General features: G+C 40.4%; 1 protein-coding gene across 2 annotated transcripts in view; it reads right to left on the reverse strand.

Moving 5' to 3' along the window:
• The window catches only part of LOC112852942 (IQ domain-containing protein F5-like), a 52,580-nt gene extending 37,758 nt beyond the window's left edge, over positions 1–14,822 (reverse strand). The window contains exon 1 of one of the 2 annotated variants that reach the window (XM_025916492.2): positions 14,640–14,822. The gene's annotated coding sequence lies outside the window, so the exon portion shown is untranslated. The remainder of the gene's footprint in view (positions 1–14,639) is intronic. The other variant, XM_086698072.1, reaches the window with a different exon arrangement.
• Between the last annotated feature and the right edge of the window lie 4,993 nt (positions 14,823–19,815).

Raw genomic sequence — 19,815 nt, forward strand, 5'->3', positions numbered from 1 at the left:
AAGGCCAATGACAAAAAGAGAATCTTGACATTAACCAAAGAAAAATTCATCATGCATAAGAGACTTAGTAAAATTAATGGATTTCTCATTAGAAATCAGGGAGATGAGAAGGGAGTGGGATATTTTTAAAGAGCCCCTAAGAGACTTTAGATTCAAAGACACAGAAAGGTTGAAAGTAAAAGGATGAGGGGTGCTTGGGTGGCTCAGTTGGTTAAGCGTCTGACTTCGGCTCAAGTCATGATCTCACAGTTTGTGAGTTCAAGCCCTACGTCAGGCTCTGTGCTGACAGCTTACTCAGAGCCTGAAGGCTGCTCTGGATTCTGTCTCCTTTTCTCTCTGCCCCTCCCCCGCTCACACTCTGTCTCTGTCTCTCTCAAAAATAAATAAGCATTAAAAAAAAAAAAGAAAGTAAAAGGATGGAAAGACAGATTCCATGCAAACAGTAAACAAAAGAGCTGTAATGGCTGTACTATTACTATTTTAAAATGTCTATATTAAAAAGAGAGATCTCGGGGTGCCTGGGTAACTCAGTCAGTTAAGCTTCCGACTTCGGCTCAGGCTGTGATCTCATGGTTCGTGGGTTTAAGCCTTGCATTGGACTCTGTGCTAACAGCTCAGAGCCTGGAGCCTGCTTCAAATTCTGTGTCTCTTTTTCTCTATGCCCCTTCCCCACTTGTGCTCTCTCTCTCTCTCTCTCTCTCAAAAATAAATAAAAACAATTTAAAAAATGAGAAAAAAGAGAAAGATCTCAAACAGAAAGGGGACAAAAATGTCAACCAGCAATACTATATTCAGCAAAACTGTCCTTCAAGAATGAGGTAAAAATAAAGACTGCCCCAGACCAACAAAACCTGAGGGAGTTTTTCACCATTAGACATGCCTTATGAGAAGAACCAACAAGAGTTCTTTAAACTGAAATGAAAAGACATTAAACAGGAACATGAAAGCATATGAAAGTATAAATCTTACTAGTAAAGGTAAGTATAAAGACAAATACAGAATACTGTCATACTGTAATGGTAATGTAATGGTAATGTAAATCACTTTTAACACTGGTGTAAAAATTAAAGTACAGAAGTATTAAGAATAACCAGGGGCGCCTGGGTGGCGCAGTCGGTTAAGCGTCCGACTTCAGCCAGGTCACGATCTCGCGGTCCGGGAGTTCGAGCCCCGCGTCGGGCTCTGGGCTGATGGCTCAGAGCCTGGAGCCTGTTTCCGATTCTGTGTCTCCCTCTCTCTCTGTTCCTCCCCCGTTCATGCTCTGTCTCTCTCTGTCCCAAAAATAAATAAACGTTGAAAAAAAAATTAAAAAAAAAAAAGAATAACTATAAACGGGCGCCTGGGTGACTCAGTTAGGTGTCTGACTTCAGCTCCAGGCATTATCTCACAGTTCGTGGGTTCGAGCCCTGCATCAGGTTCTGTGCTGGCAGCTCAGAGCCTGGAGCCTACTTCAGATTCTGTGTCTCCCTCTCTCTCTGCACCTCCCCCACTCACACTCTGTCTCTCTCTCAAGGATAAATTTAAAAAAAAAATTTTTTTTAAAGAATAACTATAAACAAAGTTGTTAATGAAAGCACAAATTTTTAGAAAAGTAAAATCTGGGGCACCTGGGTGGCTCAGTCGGTTAAGCGGCAGACTTGGGCTCAGGTCATGATCTCACAGTTTGTGGGTTTGAGCCCCGCATTGGGCTCTGTGCTGACAGCTCAGAGCCTGGAACCTGCTTCAGATTCTGTGTCTCCCTCTCCCTTTGCCCCTTCCCTACTCACATGTGCACGCGCGTTCTCTCTCTCTCAAAAATAAACATTAAAAAAAATTTTTTTTAAAGGTAAAATCTGACATCAATAACAAAACGTGTGTGTGAGGGATAACATGTAGAGTTTTTATATATGATTAAAGTTAAGTTGTTACCCCTTAAAATAGACTAACATACCTATAAGTTGTTTTATGTAAACCTCACAGTAAGCACAAAGGAAATAACCCAAAGTAGGTACACAAAAGATAAAGAGAAAAGAATCAAAGCATATCACCACAAAAAAATCCCTTCAAATCACAATAAAGACAATAAGAGAGTAAGATAGGAATAAGAGAGCTACAAAAAAGACAAAACAATTAACAAAATGGCAAGAGTAAGTCCTTACCTATCAATAATTACTTCAAATGTAAATAGACTAAACAATCCAATCAAAAGACATATTGTGGATGAATGGATTTACACTTGATCTTAGCCAAAAGGTCGAGAAGCATGGATGAATGGATTTAAAAACAAAGTCGGGGCACCTGGGTGGGTCAATCGCTGAGCATCCAACTCTTGATTTTGGCTCAGGTCATTATCTTAAGGTTCAGTTTAGTGAGTTTGAGCCTTGTGTCAGGTTCCACACTGACAGAGCAGAGCCTGCTTGGGATTCTCTCTCTCCCTCTCTCTCTGCCCCTAACCCCCTCAAAATAAACAAATTAATTAAAAAGAAAAGGAAATCCTTTAAAAAAATAAGATAAGAAATAAAAACAAAACCAAACAACATGCTGTCTACAAGTCACCTTAGATTTAAGGACATACATAGGCTACACGTGAAGGGATAGAGGAAGATATTACATGCAAATGGGAACCAAGAGAGCAGCAAAGATAATGATTAAAGGGTCAATGCAACAAGAATATATAACAGCTTGAAATATGCGTACACTCAACATCAAAGCACCTAAGTATACAGAGCCAATGCTGGCAGATATAAATGGAGAAATACACACCAATACAATAAAATAGTAGGAGACTTTAATACCCCACTCTCAGTAATGGATAAATCATCCAGACAGAAAATCAATAAGGAAACAGAACTGAACAACACTATAGACCAAATGGCTCTAACAGGCCTATGTTAAACATTCCCCCCAACAGCAGCAGCATATTCATTTTTCTCAAGGGCACATTTTTTTCTCCAGGATAGATCATATGCTAGGTCACAAAACAAATCTTAATAAACTTAAGAAGAGTGAAGTCATTCCAAGTATCTTTTCTAATCACAATGCAATGAAAATAGAAATCAGTAACAGAAAGAAAAGGGGGAAATTCACGAATACATAGAAATTAAACAACAAACTCTTAGCCATTGAGCCAAAGAAGAAATAGAAAAGGAAATTAGAAAATATATTCATAAACAAACAAAAGTGAAAATACTTTATACCAAAACTTGTAAGATGTAGCAAAAGCAGTTATACAAAGGAAATTCATAGCAACAAATGTCTATCTAAAATAGAAGATTTCAGGGGCGCCTGCCTGGCTCAGTGGGTACAGTATCTGACTTTTGATCTCACAGTTCTGAGTTCAAGCCCCACACTGGGCACAAAGCCTACTTAAAAAATAAAAATAAATAAGTAAATAAAAATAGAAGATTTCAAACAACCTAACTTTATACCGCAAAGAACTAGAGAAAGAACAAACTAAACCCCAAATCGGTAGAAAGAAAAAAATAAAGCAGAAATAAATGAAATAGAGAATACAAAAACAATTTAAACATTGATGAAATTAAGGGTTGATGGACTAAGAAAAAGAGAGAAGATTCAAATAAATAAAATTGTGAGTAAAAGAGGAAACTTTACAATTGATGCTACAGAAATAAAAAGAATCATAAGGGACTATTATGAAAAACTATATGCCAACAAACTGGGCAATGCAGCAGAAGTCAAAAAATTCCTAGAAACACATCATCTATCAAGACTGAATCAAGAAACAGAAAACCTGGACAGACCAATAACAAAAAGGAAGGCTAGAGCAGCAATCAAAACACTCCCAACAACAGAAGACATGAATACACATTTTTCCAAAGAAGACATCCAGATGGCTAACAGACACATGAAAAGATGCTCAACATCACTCATCATCAGGGAAATACAAATCAAAATCACAATGAGAGACCACCTCACACCTGTCAGAATGGCTAAAATTAACACAGGAAACAAGTGTTGGCAAGGATGTGGAGAAAGGGAAACCCTCTTGCACTGTTGGTAGGAATGCAAACTGGTGCAGCCACTCTGGAAAACAATATGGAGGTTCCTCAAAAAGTTAAAAATATAACTATCTTAGATCTAGCAATTACACTACTAGGTATTTACTCGAAGGACACAAAAATACAGATTCAAAGGTGTACATGGATCCTGATGTTTGTAGCAGCATTATCAAAAATAGCTAATCTATGGAAAGAACCCAAATGTCCACTGACTAATAAATGGATAAAGAATAAGTGGCATATATGCAATCGAATATTACTCAGCCATCAAAATGAATGAAATCTTGCCATTTGCGATGATGTGGGTGGAGCTAGAATGTATTATGCTAAGTGAAATAAGTCAGAGAAAAACAATACCATATGATTTCACTCATATGTGCAATTTAAGAAACAAAACAGATGAACATACAGAATGGGGGACAAAAAAGAGGGAAACAAACTGTAAGAGACTCTTATGGATGGAGAACAAACTAAGGGCTGATGGAGAGAGATGGGTGGGGGATGGGATACATGGGTGATGGGTATTAAGGAGGGCACCTGTTCTGATGAGCACCGGGTGTTGTATGTAAGTGATGAACCACTGAATTCTACTCTTAAAACCAATACTGCACTGTATGTTAACTAACTAGAATTTAAATAAAATTTTGAAAAAAAAAAACCCACTCTCAACAAATAAAAGTCTAGGACCAGATAGCTTCATGGGTGAATTCTACCAAACATTTAAAGAAAAATTAAAAACAGTCCCCAAACTCTTACAAATTAGAAGAAGAGAGAACACTTCAAATTCATTTTATGAGGCCAACACTACCCTGATACAAAAGTCAAAAACACCACAAGAAAAGAAATCTTCAGGCCAATATTCTTGATGAATATAGATGCAAAATCCCTCAAGAAAATACTAGCAAACCAAATTTATTAGCTCATTAAAAGGATCATACAAAGTGACCAAGTAGGATTTATCCCTAGAATACAAAGATCCCAGGGACCTGGGGGCTCAATCGGTTAAGCATGTGACTCTTGATTTTGGCTCAAGTCATGATCCCAGGGTCATGGGATCGAGGCCCATGTCAGGCCCCCCGCTGTGAAGCCTATTTAAGATACACTCTCTCTTTCTGCTGCCCCTCTCCTCCACTCCCATTCTCTCTCTCTCTCAAATAAAAAAAACAAAACAAACAAAAAGATCCCAACAAACGCAAATGAATCAGTGTGAGATACATTAACAGAACGAAGGATAAAAATCACATGATCATCTCAAGATGCAGAAGAACATTTGACAAAATTCAACACCCTTTTGTGATTAAAACAAAACCACAATTCTCAACAAATTAGGTATCGAAGGAACTTACGTCAGGGGTACGCAGACGGCTCAGTCAGTTAAGCAACCTATGTTCAGGTTCATGAGTTCAAGCCCTGCATGGGCTTCTCTATCTCCATCTCTCTCTGTCCCTCCCCCATTCTTTCTCAAACATAAATAAACATTAAAAAAAAAAAAGACAGGGGCGCCTGGGTGGCGCAGTCGGTTGAGCGTCCGACTTCAGCCAGGTCACGATCTCCCGGTCCGTGAGTTCGAGCCCCGCGTCGGGCTCTGGGCGGATGGCTCGGAGCCTGGAGCCTGTTTCCGATTCTGTGTCTCCCTCTCTCTCTGCCCCTCCCCCGTTCATGCTCTGTCTCTCTCTGTCCCAAAATAAATAAAAAACGTTGAAAAAAAAATTAAAAAAAAAAAAGACACTTATTTAGAAGGAACATAATAAAGGACATTTACGGAAAGCCCAAAGTTAATAGCATACTCAGTGGTGAAATCATACTCAGTGGTGAAAAGGTGAAAGTTTTTCCTCTAAGATTTGGAGCAGGGAATGGGTGTCCACTCTTATCTCTTCTATTCAACATAGTACCAGAAGTCTTACTCAGAGCAATTAAGCAAGAAAAATTTTAAAAACTCTAAATCCAAAAGAAAAAAGTAAAACGATCTGTTTGCAGATGTCATGATCTCATATGTTAAAAACCCTAAAATTACACACACACACACACACACACACACACACACACACACACACACACACAAAACCTGTTAGACTTAAACACTTTCAGTAACGTTTCAGGATGCAAAATCAAGAGACAAAACTCAGGTGTATTTCTTTGTTTTTTTAAATTTTTTTAATGTTTACTTTTGAGAGAGAGACAGAGTGTAAGGGGGGGGAGTGGAGTGAGGGGGAAGAGAGGGAGACACCGAATCAAGAGCAGGCGCCAGTGTCTGAGCTGTCATAAAGCCTGACACAGAGCTGGAACTCACGAACTGTGAGACCATGACCTGAGCCGAAGTCGGACACTTAACCAACTGAGCCACCCAGACGCCCCAATCAGTTGCATTTCTATACACTAACAATGACCTCTCTGAAAAGGAAATTAGGAAGACAGTAGCATTTACAATAACATCAAAAAGAATAAAATACCTGGGAATAAACTTAACTAAGGAGGTGAAAGACTTGTACACTTTAAACTATAAAACACTGATGAGAGAAATTAGAGACATAAATTAATGGAAGAATACCCCATGTTTATGGATTAGAAAAATTAATGCCATCAAAATGTCCATATGATCCAAAATAATCTACAGATTCAATTTAATCTCTATCAAAATTCCAATGGCATTTTTTTTACAGAAATAGCAAAATTCATTTGGAACCAAAGAAGACCCCAAATAACCAAAGCAATTTTGAGTAAGAAGGATAATGCTGGAGGTGTCCTATTCCTTGATTACAGACTATATTATAAAGCTCCAGTAATCAAACAGTATGGTATTGACATAATAACAGACATATAGGTCAGTGGAACTGAATAGGGAGCCCAGAAATAAACCCATGCATATATGATCAATTGGTCTTCGACAAGGGTGCCAAGAATGCACAATAGGGAAAAAAAAAGTCTCTTCAATAGGTGGTAATGGGAAAATTAGACTTCCACATGCAAAAGAAAGATATTGTACCTTTATTTCACACCACATATAAAAGTCAACTCAAAATGGATTAAAGACTCAAATATAAAAGCTAAAACAATAAAACGTTTAGAAGAAAACATAGGGAAAAGCTTCTAGACATTGGACTTGGTATGATTTCTTGGATATGACAACAAAAGCACAGGCATTTAAAAAAATACATAAGTGGGATTCCACAAAATTAAAAAGCTTCTTCACAACAAAGGAAACAATCAACAAAATGAAAAAGCAACTTATGGAACAGGAGAAAATATTTGCAAACCATCTATCTGGTAAGGGGTCAATATCCAAAAAATATAAGGAACTCCTACAACTCAGTAACAACAAACAAACAAACAAACAAAAAAACCAAATAGGTAAAGGACTTGAATACACATTTCACCAAAGAAGACATACAAATGGCCAATAGGTAAATGAAAATGTGCTCAACATCACTCATCATCAGGGAAATGCAAATCAAAACCGTAATAAGATATCTCCTTACACCTGTCAGAATGGCTAGAATCAAAAAGACAAGAAACAAGGAGCACCTGGTGGCTCAGTCAGTTAAGCATCTCTCAATTTTGGCTCAGGTCATGATCCCATGGTTCATTGGCCTGGACCCTGTAGGGCTCTGAGCTGACAGTGTGGAGCCTGCCTAGGATTCTCTCTCTCCCTCTCTGTCCATCTCTCTCTCTCTCTTTATCTCTCAAAAAAAAAAAAAAAAAAAAAAAAAAAAGACAAGAAACAAGTGTTGGTGAGGATGTGGAGAAAAAGGAAGTCCCATACACTTGTGATGGGAATGTAAATTGGTGCAGCCACTGTGGAAAAAAATATAGAGTTTCCTTAAAAAAATTTAAAATAGAATTACGATATGATTGAGTAATTCCACTACTAGATATTTATCCAAAGAATATGAAAACACTAATTCTAAAAGATATATGCACTTGTATGTTTATTGCAGCATTATTTACAATATCAAAGATATGGAAGCAACCAAGTTGCCTATCAATAGATGAATGGACAAAGAAGATGTGGTCTATATGCACAATAGAATATTACTCAGCCATAAAAAAGAATGAGATCTTGTCATTTGCAACAACATGATTGGACTTAGAGTACATAATGCTAAGTGAAATAAGTAAAAAAGAGAAAGACAAATACCATATGATTTTACCCACATGTGGAATTTAATAAACAGAACAAATAAAAAACAGAGAAAAGAGACAAACAAAAAACCAGACTCTTTTTAATGTTTATTTATTTTGAGAGAGAGAGAGTGAGCAGGGGAAGGGAAGAGAGAGGAGAGGGAGAATCCTAAGCACACTCCACGCCATCAGTGCAAAGTCTATCGTGGGACTTGATCCCACAAACCGTGAGATCATGGCCTGAGCTGAAATCAAGTGTTGGATGCTTAACTGACTGAGCCACCCAGGTGCTCCCCTAAAACCAGACTTTTAAATACAGAGAACAAACTGATGGTTGCCCGAGGGGAAATGGGGGGTGGTGGTGGTGGTGGTGGGTGAAATAGATAAAGAGGATTAAGAGTACACTTATCATGATGAGCACTGAGTAATGTATACAGTTGCTGAATCATCGTGGGGGGTGAGAAAAAACAGAATTGTTGAATCATTATGTTGTGCAAAGTAATATAACACTGTATGCTAATTATACTTCAGTTAAAAAAAAAAAAGGAAGAAAACGTGACATATATCCTATCACACACTCACAGTGGAATATTAGTGGCCATAAAAAGGAAGGAAATGCTGTCATTTGCAACACGAATAAACCTGGAGGACATTATGCTAAGTGAAATAAGCCAGATACAGAAGGACAAATACTGCATGATCCCACTTTTATGAGAAATCTAAAATAGTCAAATTCAAAGGAGTAGAATAATCATTACCATAATGCTTGGGAGAGGTGGTGGCCAAAGCGTACAAAGTTTCAGTTATGTAAGATGAGTAAATTCTGGAGATCTGCCATACAACATAGAGCCCATAATGAACTATACTGTATTGTATACTTAAAAATTAGCTAAGAAGGTAGATTTTTTTTTTTTTTTTTTGCCAAGGGCTCTTAGCAAAAAAGAAAAAATTTTAATTTAGTAAATAAAGAGAAAGGAAGGAATCTTTTGGATGGCGTTGATTTCAGTGATGGTCTCATGGGTGTAGACTTATCTCCAAACTAATGGTATTGTATACATTAAATATGTACAGCTTTCTGTATGTCAATCATGCCTTGAAAGAGTGGCTTTAAAAAGAATTATAAGAGGGGCTCCTGGGTGGCTCAGTTAGTTAAACGTCAGACTCTTGGTTTTGGTTCAGGTCATGATCTCTCTGTTTGGGAGTTCGAGCCCCGCTGTCAGCACAGAGCCTGTTTGGGATTCTCTCTCTCCCTCTCTCTCTCTGCCCTTCTCCCACTCATACTCACTCATTCTCTCTCCTTCTCTCTCTCAAAATAAATAAGTACACTTAAAAAATTGTTTTTAATAAAAAGAATTATAAGTATACTATGAACAATTATACTCCAACAAATCAGATAATATAGATGAATTGGACCCATTCATAGAAACACACAAATTATCAAAACTGCCCCAAAGAAAAATCTGAAATAGACCTATCAGAGATTGAATCACTAATCAAAAACCTCCCAATATGAAAAGTTCAGGATCAGGTAGCTTTACTGGTGAATTATACTAGACATTTAAAAAATTAACACCAATCTTTTCCAAACTCTTCCAGAACACAGAAGAGGAGAGAATACTTCCTAACTCATTCTATGAGGCCAATATTACCCTCATGCTAAAACCAGGCAAGGATGCCACAAGGAAAGAAAACTGCAGATCGATATCCCTTATGAATATAGATGCGAAAATCCTCAACAATATATGACTAAAGCAGATCCAAAAGCATATTAAAAAGACTGTACACAATGACCAAGTGAGATTTATCCCTGGGATTTAAGGCAGTTCAACATACAAAAGCCATTCAATGTAATAGAACAAAGGGGAAAAAATCCTACGAACATCTCCATTGATGCAGTGAAAGCTTTTGGCAAAATCCAACATCCTTTCATGATGAAAACATTCAGAGAACAAGGAATGGAAGATCCTGAACATGATAAAGGGCAATTAGGAAAACGCCCCTGCTAACATCATACTCAATGGTAAAAAGACACAGCTTTCTCCCTAAGATTAGAAATAAGACAAGGATGCCCACTTTCACCAATGTTCTTCAACACTGTACTGGAAGTTCTAACCAGAGAAATTAGGCAAGGGAAATAAAGCATCCAAACTGGAAAATAAAGAATAAAGCTATCTCTGTTCACAGGTGACATAATTGCACAAATAATACATCCCAAAGAATTATTTTTTTAAAACTACTAGAAGTAAGAAATGAATTCAGCAAAGTGGCAGATACAATACCAACACACAAAAATCAGTTGTGTTACTATACACCAGTAATGAACAATCTGAAAATGAAATTAAGAAAACAATTCCAGGGGCGCCTGGGTGGCGCAGTCGGTTAAGCGTCCGACTTCAGCCAGGTCACGATCTCACGGTCCGTGAGTTTGAGCCCTGCGTCAGGCTCTGGGCTGATGGCTCAGAGCCTGGAGCCTGTTTCCGATTCTGTGTCTCCCTCTCTCTCTGCCCCTCGCCCGTTCATGCTCTGTCTCTCTCTGTCCCAAAAATAAATAAACGTTGAAAAAAAAAGAAAACAATTCCATAATTTACAATAGTATCACAAAGAATAGCGTATCTAGGAATAAATCTACTCAGGGAAGTGAAAGACTCACATATGGAAACTATAAAACATTGCTGAAAGAAATTATAGAAGATCTAAGTAAACAGAAAAACATCCTGTGTTCATGGGTTGGAAGACTTAATAATTTTAAGATGGCAATAATCCCCAAAGTGGGCTACAAATCCAGTACAATTCCTATCAAAACCCCAATGGTCTTATCTAAAGAAATAAAAAAGCAAATCTTCAAATTCATATGGAATTGAATAGTCAAAACAATTTTGAAAAAAAAAAGGACAAAATTAGAGTACTCACATTTCACAATTTCAAAACTTACTATGAAATTACAGTAATCAAATCAGTGTGGTACAGGCATACAGATAGATGTAGTGCTGAGATGACTATCCATATGCAAAAAATGAAGTTGGACTCCTCCCACTGTACATAAAAATTAACTCACAATGGATCAAGGACCTAAATATAAGAGCTAATACCATAAAACTCTTAGAAGAAGGCAAGGGGTAAAAGTCTTCATGACCTTGGATTTGGCAATGAATTTTTAGGTTACACCAAAAGCATAAGCAACAAAAGGGAATATAGATAAATTATTTCACCGAAATAAAAAACGTGAGTGCATCAAAGGACATTATCAAGAAAGCAAAAAGACAACCTACAGAATAGGAGACAATATTTACAAATCATACATCTGATAACGGTCTGGTATCCAACCATCAGCTAAGTGAAAGAAGCCAGACACACAGGATCACATACTGCATGATTCCATTTATACCAATATCTAGAATAGGAAAATCAATAGAGATAGAAAGTAGATTGATTGGTGATTTGCCATAGGCTGAAGGAAGGAAGAATGGGGAGTAACTGCTTAATGGGTCCAGGGTTTTATTTGAGATGATGAAAATGTTTCAGAACTATAGAGAGGTGTTGATTGTATAACAGTGTGAATTTATTAAATGCCACTGAATTGCCAATTTTAAAATGGTTGGTTTTATGTTATATTAGTTTTTCCTCTTAAAAAAAAGTATAGACCAAAAAAACAGGAGAAAACGTTCACAAACTTGGGGCAGGCAAAGATTTCTTGGACAGATCATAAAGGTACTAACCATATACCAGAGGGAAGGGGGGCAGGGGAATGGGCAAAATGGGTGAAGAAGAGTGCGTGATACAGGCTTCCAGTCATGGAATGAATAAGTCACGAGGATAAAAGGCACAGCATAGGGAGTACAGGCAATGGTACTGTGATAGCATGTCTGGTGACAGATGGCAGCTACACCTGTGGTGAGCACAGCAGAACATACAGAGAAGTTGAGTCACTATGCTGTACACCTGAAATTAATGTCACATTGTGTGTCAACTATACTAAAAAAAAAAATGTAAGGCATTAACCATAAAAAAACAAAATTAAAGTCTTTGCTCATTAACTGAGTAAGATAAGTAAAAGCAAAGCTACAGAACAGGGAAAAGGTTCATAATACATTTATCCAATAAACTCATCCTGCACATATAAAGAATTCCTACAAAACAGTATTAAAAAAATAAATAGCCCAATAAAAATGAGCAAAAAATTTGAAGTACTTCAAAAAAGAAGATACAGAATAGCCAAAAAGAAGGTGAGAAACTGCTCAGTATAATTTACCACCAGAGAAATACAAATTAAAACCATAATAAGGGGGCGTCTGGGTGGCTCAGTTGAGTATCTGACTTCCGCTAAGGTCATGATCTCGTGGTTGGTGAGTTCCAGCCCCATATTGGGTTTGCTGCTGTCATCCCCGAGCCCGCTTCCGATCCTCCGTTCCCCTCTCTGCCCTTCCCCAGCTCACAGGCACACGCACATGCTTAAAATGCGCTCTCTCTTAAAAATGAACATTAAACACACACACAAACACACACACACACACACACACACACACACACACAGTAAGATGCCACTAGACACGCACTACAGTTAAAAGGACTGGCAAGTGGCAAAGAGTATCTGGGATATATTGGTGTAAAATGGCACAATCAAGGGGTGCCTGGGTGGCTCATTCGGTTAAGTGTCTGACCTCAGCTCAGGTCACGATCTCGTGGTCCATGAGTTCGAGATTCGCGTCAGGCTCTGTGCTGACAGCTCAGAGCCTGGAGCCTACTTCAGATTCTGTGTCTCCCTCTCTCTCTGACCCGACCCCACTCACACTCTCTCTCTCTCTGTCTCTCAAAAATGAATACATGTTGAAAAAACAGTTTTGTTTTTTTTTTCAACTTATTTTTTATTTTCGGGACAGAGAGAGACAGAGCATGAACGGGGGAGGGGCAGAGAGAGAGGGAGACACAGAATCGGAAACAGGCTCCAGGCTCCGAGCCACCAGCCCAGAGCCCGACGCGGGGCTCGAACTCACGGACCGCGAGATCGTGACCTGGCTGAAGTCGGACGCTTAACCGACTGCGCCACCCAGGCGCCCCTGAAAAAACAGTTTTTAATGGCATAATCACTTGAGAAAACCATTTGGAAATTTCTGATAAAGATTAAAAATCCCTGACTCTATGACTCAGCCATTCTACTCTTAGGCATTTACTAGAGAAAGTTGAAAACCTATGTCTACAAAAAGGCTTGCTCAAAAGTGTTCATAGTAGATGTATCTATAATAGCTTTAAAAATTGGAAACAATCCAATATACATCTACAGGAGAATGGAGAGCGGAATTCCAGTGAGAGCGGAATATTCCAGGAATATTACTCGGCAATAAAAAAGAAACAAAGATTTGATTCTCACAGCAACATGGATGAATCACATAAACAGATTTAGAGAAAAAAGTCAGACACAAAAGGGTACATACGGTATGACTCTATTTATATAAAGTTCTAGGCAAAGCTAGTTAATGGTGATCAGAATCAAACAGTGGTCATCTCTGGGAGGACGTGGTAGTTACTGGAAAAGGGGCAAGGGGGATCTTTGAGGAGGAAAGAGAAAGTTATATATCTAGATTTGGGTGATGTTTACATCAGGGTACACGTTTGTCAAAATTTACAAACCCCTAAAATCTGTGCATCTTATAGTATGCAGAATACTGCTCAATATTTGTTTTAAAATCAGACAAGCCTCAAATCTCCCTACAGCAACCACTCAAGGCTAGAAGACAACAGAGAAATGCCCACCAAGTTTTGAGGGGAAGAGTCTGGACCGTGAGGAGGTGGTCGAAGGTACAGGCCTCCAGCGACAAAACAAGTGAGTGCTAGGGATGTCCCCTCCCGCGTAGTGACTGAAGCTATGCTGCTGCAAGCTTATACAGGGAAGTCAACAGAGTGGATCCCAAGAGTTCTTGTCACAAGGAAAAAAGGTTTTTTCCTTGTTTTGCTTTCTCTTTTCATTTTATCTCCAAGAGATAACAGATGCTAACTAAATTTTTTGTGGTGATCATTGCACAATATGTGTAAGTCAGCCCACTCTGCTGTGCACCTGAGATACACAGCGATATGGGTCGACTGTATCAATAAAACCGGGGAAAAAAGAGATATTTTTTAAAGGTTTTTTTTTTTTTTTAATGTTTACTTTTATTTTTCGAGAGAGAGACGGAGTATGAGCGGGGAGGGGCAGAGAGAGGGGGAGACACCGAATCCAAGAAGGCTCCAGTCTCCTAGCTGTCAGTACAGAGCCCTACACGGGCTCAAACTCACCAATCGCGGGATCATGACCTGAGCCTAAGTCGGACACTCAACCGACTGAGCCACCCAGACGCCCCTAAAAAGTTTTTTGTGTGTGTGTGTGTGTGTGTGTGTGTGTGTGTGTGTGTGTGTGTTTTAATTAAAAAAAGGGGAGCCTGTTGGGTGGAAAACTGGTGGCCGAGGACACGGAGGGCAAGGAGAGACGGAAGGAAGGGCCAGGGCGCTCCAGACTGGTAGGTGGCGGGTTTAAGAAGCAAGCCGACTTACAGGCTGGTCCAGACTTGTCTTTGACCCTGCAGGATCTGAGGCCTTAGCCCCGTTCAGAAGTTCTCAGCGCCACATTGCTCTCTCCAGGCCTCCTGCTTGAAAATGGCTCCCGCAGTCGGATGGCGGCTGCGCGCATTCCAGGGACAGAGGAGGGGCGAGGAGCCCCTGAGGCCCGGATCCAGCTTGTGGCTCCGCAGCCAGCGGCCACGTGCCCCAGGCCGCTTCCTCCCACAGCGCGTAAGCGGTATCCTGGGTGGGATCCTGGAACAGAAAAAGGGTATTAGGGGGAAACTAGGAAATCTGAATCAGCTATGAATTTTTAGTTAATAAGAAGGTACCACTGTTTCCCCATTAATTGTAACAAATGTACTATTTGTTACTAATTTACTAATGTAAACTAATAATAGAGGAATCTGGGTGTGGGGCCTGTGGGAACTCTCTGTATCGTCTCTCACAATTTTTTTATAAAGCAAACACTTTTAAAATTTAAACTATATAAAAATGAAATAATATGAAGTTGTAACTTTTTAAAAAAAGAGCACGGACCCCCAAATACTAAAACCAGTTCGTTTTTATTCAAGTACAAAGTCAAGAGGAAAATATCTCCATCACTAATCTGGGTGATAGTTTAAAGGTGTGTTCACTTTGTGAAAAAAATGCATTGAGATCTACCTCTATGAATTGTATACATTTTTCAATAAAACTTTTATTTCATGTCTGTATAATGGGTATATAAATAAAATGCACCTAACATGACTACTGGATTAAATGAAACAAGCTAAGTACAATATGAACTCTTATACACTTATATACACACACAGTCCAGAGCACAGTAAATGCTCAATAAATGTTGTATATTATTTTAATTAAAAGGATAAAAGTTCCCCTGGATTTACATTTAAAAATTCTGAAGGGGGTGAAAGGAAAAAAATAGGCATATATTTGAAAAAATATGGGCCAGAGATTGATATAGCTAACGCTTAGTGGAGGCAGTCTACTTTTTTATATGTAAATAAAATTGTCTTAGCAAAAAGGGGAAGTAATCATTAGAGACAAAGGGATGTTTTAATTAAGATGAGTTACATTAAAGGGGCGCCTGGATAGCTCAGTTGGTTAAGTGTCTGACTTCGGCTCAGGTCATGATCTCACAGTTTGTGGGTTTGAGCCCCAAGTCAGGCTCTCTGCTGTCAGCACAGAGCCTGCTTTGGATCCTCTGTCCTTCCCCCTCTCTCTCTGTCCCTCCTCTGCTCGTGCTCTCTCCCTCTCTCAAAAATAAATGAAACATTAAAAAAATATATGTGAGTTACATTAAAATTTGGTGAAATAAGCTAATAAGACGAAATCTTCGTAATAACATTCACGGAAAATGGGGGGAAAGGACATTGTCAAATATAAAAGAAGTCAGAATATGGGGACCACAAGGCTTCCATGAAAAAGAAAAACTACTTAATAAAATTACAACAATTAAAAGTGACATCAAGGGGCACCTGGGTGGCTCAGTCGGTTGGGTGTCCGACTTTGGCTCAGGTCCTGATCTTGTGGTGGGTGGGTTTGAGCCCCAGTCAGGCTCTGTGCTGAGCCTGGGGCCTGCTTCAGATTCTGTGTCTCCCTCTCTCTCTGCCCCTCCCCCTCTTGTACTCTGTCTCTCTTTCAAAAATAAACATTTTAAAAAAATTAAAAAAAAAAAGTGACATCAAAAGTTGGAACTCAAGAGGGCACCTGGGTGGCCCAGTTGGTTAAGCATCTGACTCTTGATTTCTGCTCAGGTCATGGTCTCACAGTTGTGAGACAGAGCCCTGTGTGGGGGTCCTTAAAGGCAGCTCAGAGCCCACTTGGGATCCTCTCTCTCTCCCTCTCACCCTCTCTTTCTCTGTCCCTCCCCTGCTTGTGCTCTCTCTCTCTCTCAAAATAAATAAACTTAAAAAAAAAAAGTTTGAACTCAGGAATGAGGAAGCAGAAGAGGAAGGCAGCAACCTGTGGATGCCTTGGATAAACAATGAATATGAAATAACTAAGTAAATTACTGTTACCAAACAATTTAGACGAGATAAAACTGGACAGTGTAAAACTACTAGCTAATGCTAATGTTCTCAATTTCTCAACAACGGATCAGTCAATATGGCCTATAAGGAAAATGTGGTTAATAAAAACATAATGATGCTGAAAGACTGCCAGAGTGAGTTTCAGATGTTGTGACCAAGAGGCTGTCCCAGCACCCAGTTTATTTTGCCCAGAGAAAGGACTCATTACAGGGAGCTCAGTATCCCAGGGCTTCCATGCTGCCATACCTGAGGGATGAGAACCAACGTGAATGCAGAGATGGGAGGGCCAGTGTGGCATGGCTGAAATACAAACACCACGTGAGCCACCTGGAACCTGTGGGCGTCTGCCTCAGTGCGACAGTGCACAGTGACAACTTAGACAACAATTCCTGGGACAGGTGCACTGTACGTGGTGGAGGGCCCACTGTCCTTTCCTTCATGGGGTGAGGTTGGCCACAGGTCAGACTCACCTCAGATTCCCTGAGACTAGCCAAATGTATACCTCTAAAGGTCACTCTCTCTTTTCTTCAACCTACTGTGATTTTTCAGGGGGAACATATCTTGTGTGGTGAAGAAATGTCTGTGAAGTTCAAGAATTTCTTCAGTTTTACTTTCAGATTCATTTTCTTCAATTAGAATCAAGTAAAATTAAATCTTCACTAAGAAAATAGACATATGGCATGATCCCATTTTTATGAAAGTATTTCTATCCCTCCTTCTATCTGTAAAAAATGCATGGAAATATGTCTAGGATGCTGCACCAGAAATGTTAATGATGGTTATATTTGAATCATGCAACTGGAACTAATACTTTTTTTTTTTTTTAACTTTTCCACAATGCTTAAACTGTTTATAGGGAGCGTATATTGTTTCCACAGAAAGAATAAAGTGATTTTTCTTTAAAAAACAAACAAACAAACAAATAAACAAACCTGCCTTCTTGATGAGAGCCCTTGGGGTTTAAAGCTTCCATGTTTTACTTTCTCCCTCCTCTGGCTGCCCGCCACCCCCCTTCCCCCCACCACTGTCTTCCTCCCAGTTTCCTCCATTTCTCTCCTCCCTCCCTTTGCACCCTGCGGCTTTTCACCTCCCTTTAGCCCCCCACCTCCTTCCCCTGTTTTTCCCAGATCTAGCCCCTCCCCCCCGACTGAGGACACCCCATCTTTAGTGCTCCATGGCCTGTTGGCCCATGGGTGGGGAGGCCAGGCTCCTTTCCTTTCCTGCAGGAAGTTGGGGTGGGGACATTTTCAGAGGGTTTTGAGATCCTCAGTGGCCCCTCCTTTCCCCTCTACCTCTCCTAACCCCAGAACCCAAGGGAGGAGGCAAGAGCAGCCAGGGTGGGGTGGGGATAATGGAGAAAGAACTCTGTATGAATGTAGCCATGGGGCAAGTCTCCCCACAGGACCCAGGGGATGTGGAACAGCTTGAATCATTTCCTCAGCTCTGTGTCATCCCCTCAGCTCTATTTTTTTTTTTTTTTTTTTTGTCCCCAACACCTTTGCTCAATACATCACCAACTTCTTGGATTTCAATATTCTTTCTATCTCAAGGGCCTCCTCTGGAAAGAGCTCACTCTCCCTGATCCTATGACAGGACTGGGGGAGCTGTGAAAAGAGTGGCCTTGACCATGCCACAGGGACTCCTGGTTGAGAGAGAGAGAGAGAGTCAGGCCCACCCAGACAGGCTGCTGTAGCTTGCCCAGGACCAGTGCAAGGGACAGGTGAAAGGGTGGCAGAAGGACAGGGTGGAGCTGTGGGCAAAGCCACAGGACAGCTGCCCAAGCAAAGCAGACTGCTGGTTACACTGAAGGACAGTCAATTCCCTATGGCTGGAGAGAACCCCAAATGTTTGGCATCTCAGCTGTCAGGCCCCAGAAAGGGCAGGGCTCTCCTTGGAGGACTCCAAGTCTCACATAAGCAGGGCCAGCCCATCAGGGACCCCTGGGCCCCCACCTGGTTCTGGCACTAGGGCTTTGTGGGACATGGATGTGGTACTAAGCAGGGACAGCAGAGACATAAGCCTAGGACGGTCAGGACCAGGGGGAGGACGGGGGCAGGGGCAGCTGGAAGGGCCTGGTCCGAGCAACATGTGAGAGTTGAGGAGTGAAATCCAGCAGATTCTCTGCCCACAACAGTGTGGGCGTGAAGAAGGCAAGGCAGAGGTGGTGGTGGAAGGAAAGGGGTGTGGTGGGCAGATGTGAGGACTGGCCCTCAGGAACTCTTCATCCACCTTCTGCCCCCAGGTGATGGGTGACAGGGACAGAAGGTGATTCTTCACTGAATATTCCTTGTACCTCCTTAGTTATGAGCCATTTTAATAACTACTTTTAACAAACTATTATTATTATTATATTAAAAAAATTTTTTTACGTTTATTTATTTTTGAGACAGAGAGAGACAGGGCATGAACGGGGGAGGGTCAGAGAGAGAGAGGGAGACACAGAATCTGAAGCAGGCTCCAGGCTCTGAGCTGTCAGCACAGAGCCTGATGCGGGGCTCGAACTCACGAACCGCAAGATCATGACCTGAGCCGAAGTCGGACGCTTAACCGACTGAGCCACCCAGGCACCCCTATTATTACATTTTAAAGTAAATAGCTGAAGCCATGGAAAGGAGGGTTGCTCCCCCCGGTACAAAACATCAGAGCACATCTTGGCTTGTCCAGAAGCTGGGAAGGTGGGCAAATGCTTCCTGGGTCCAGTTTTGCAGGAAGATCCAGAAAAGGCCACACTGGAAGCACAGATCAGCACCACAGGTCCCATGGGATACAGTGCCCCGGTGCTCAGCCACTGGGGGCTGCACCCAGGCCTGGGTCATTCAAGACCAGGGATCCTGAAAAGAGACACCCCAGTAGTCTTGCCAAAATTAGCAAATGAAAATACAGGAGGCCCAGTTAAATTTGAATGTCAGATAAACAACAAAATGTTTAGTATAATTATGTCTCAAATATAGCATGGGGCATACTTATACTAAAAATTTATTCATTGTTTATATGCCGTTCAAATGTAACTAGGCATTTGTATGTTATGTGGCACTCCTACACTTCAGATATTGGCTGGAGAGGAAGAGCCACTCCTGCAATTGTTGTTTTGTTTTGTTTTCTGTTTATATTTTTAAAATTGTTAACCCAAATTT

The sequence above is a fragment of the Puma concolor genome, chromosome A2, assembly GCF_028749965.1.
Source record: "Puma concolor isolate L17-30 chromosome A2, mPumCon1.1.hap2, whole genome shotgun sequence".
Lineage (NCBI taxonomy): Eukaryota > Metazoa > Chordata > Mammalia > Carnivora > Felidae > Puma > Puma concolor.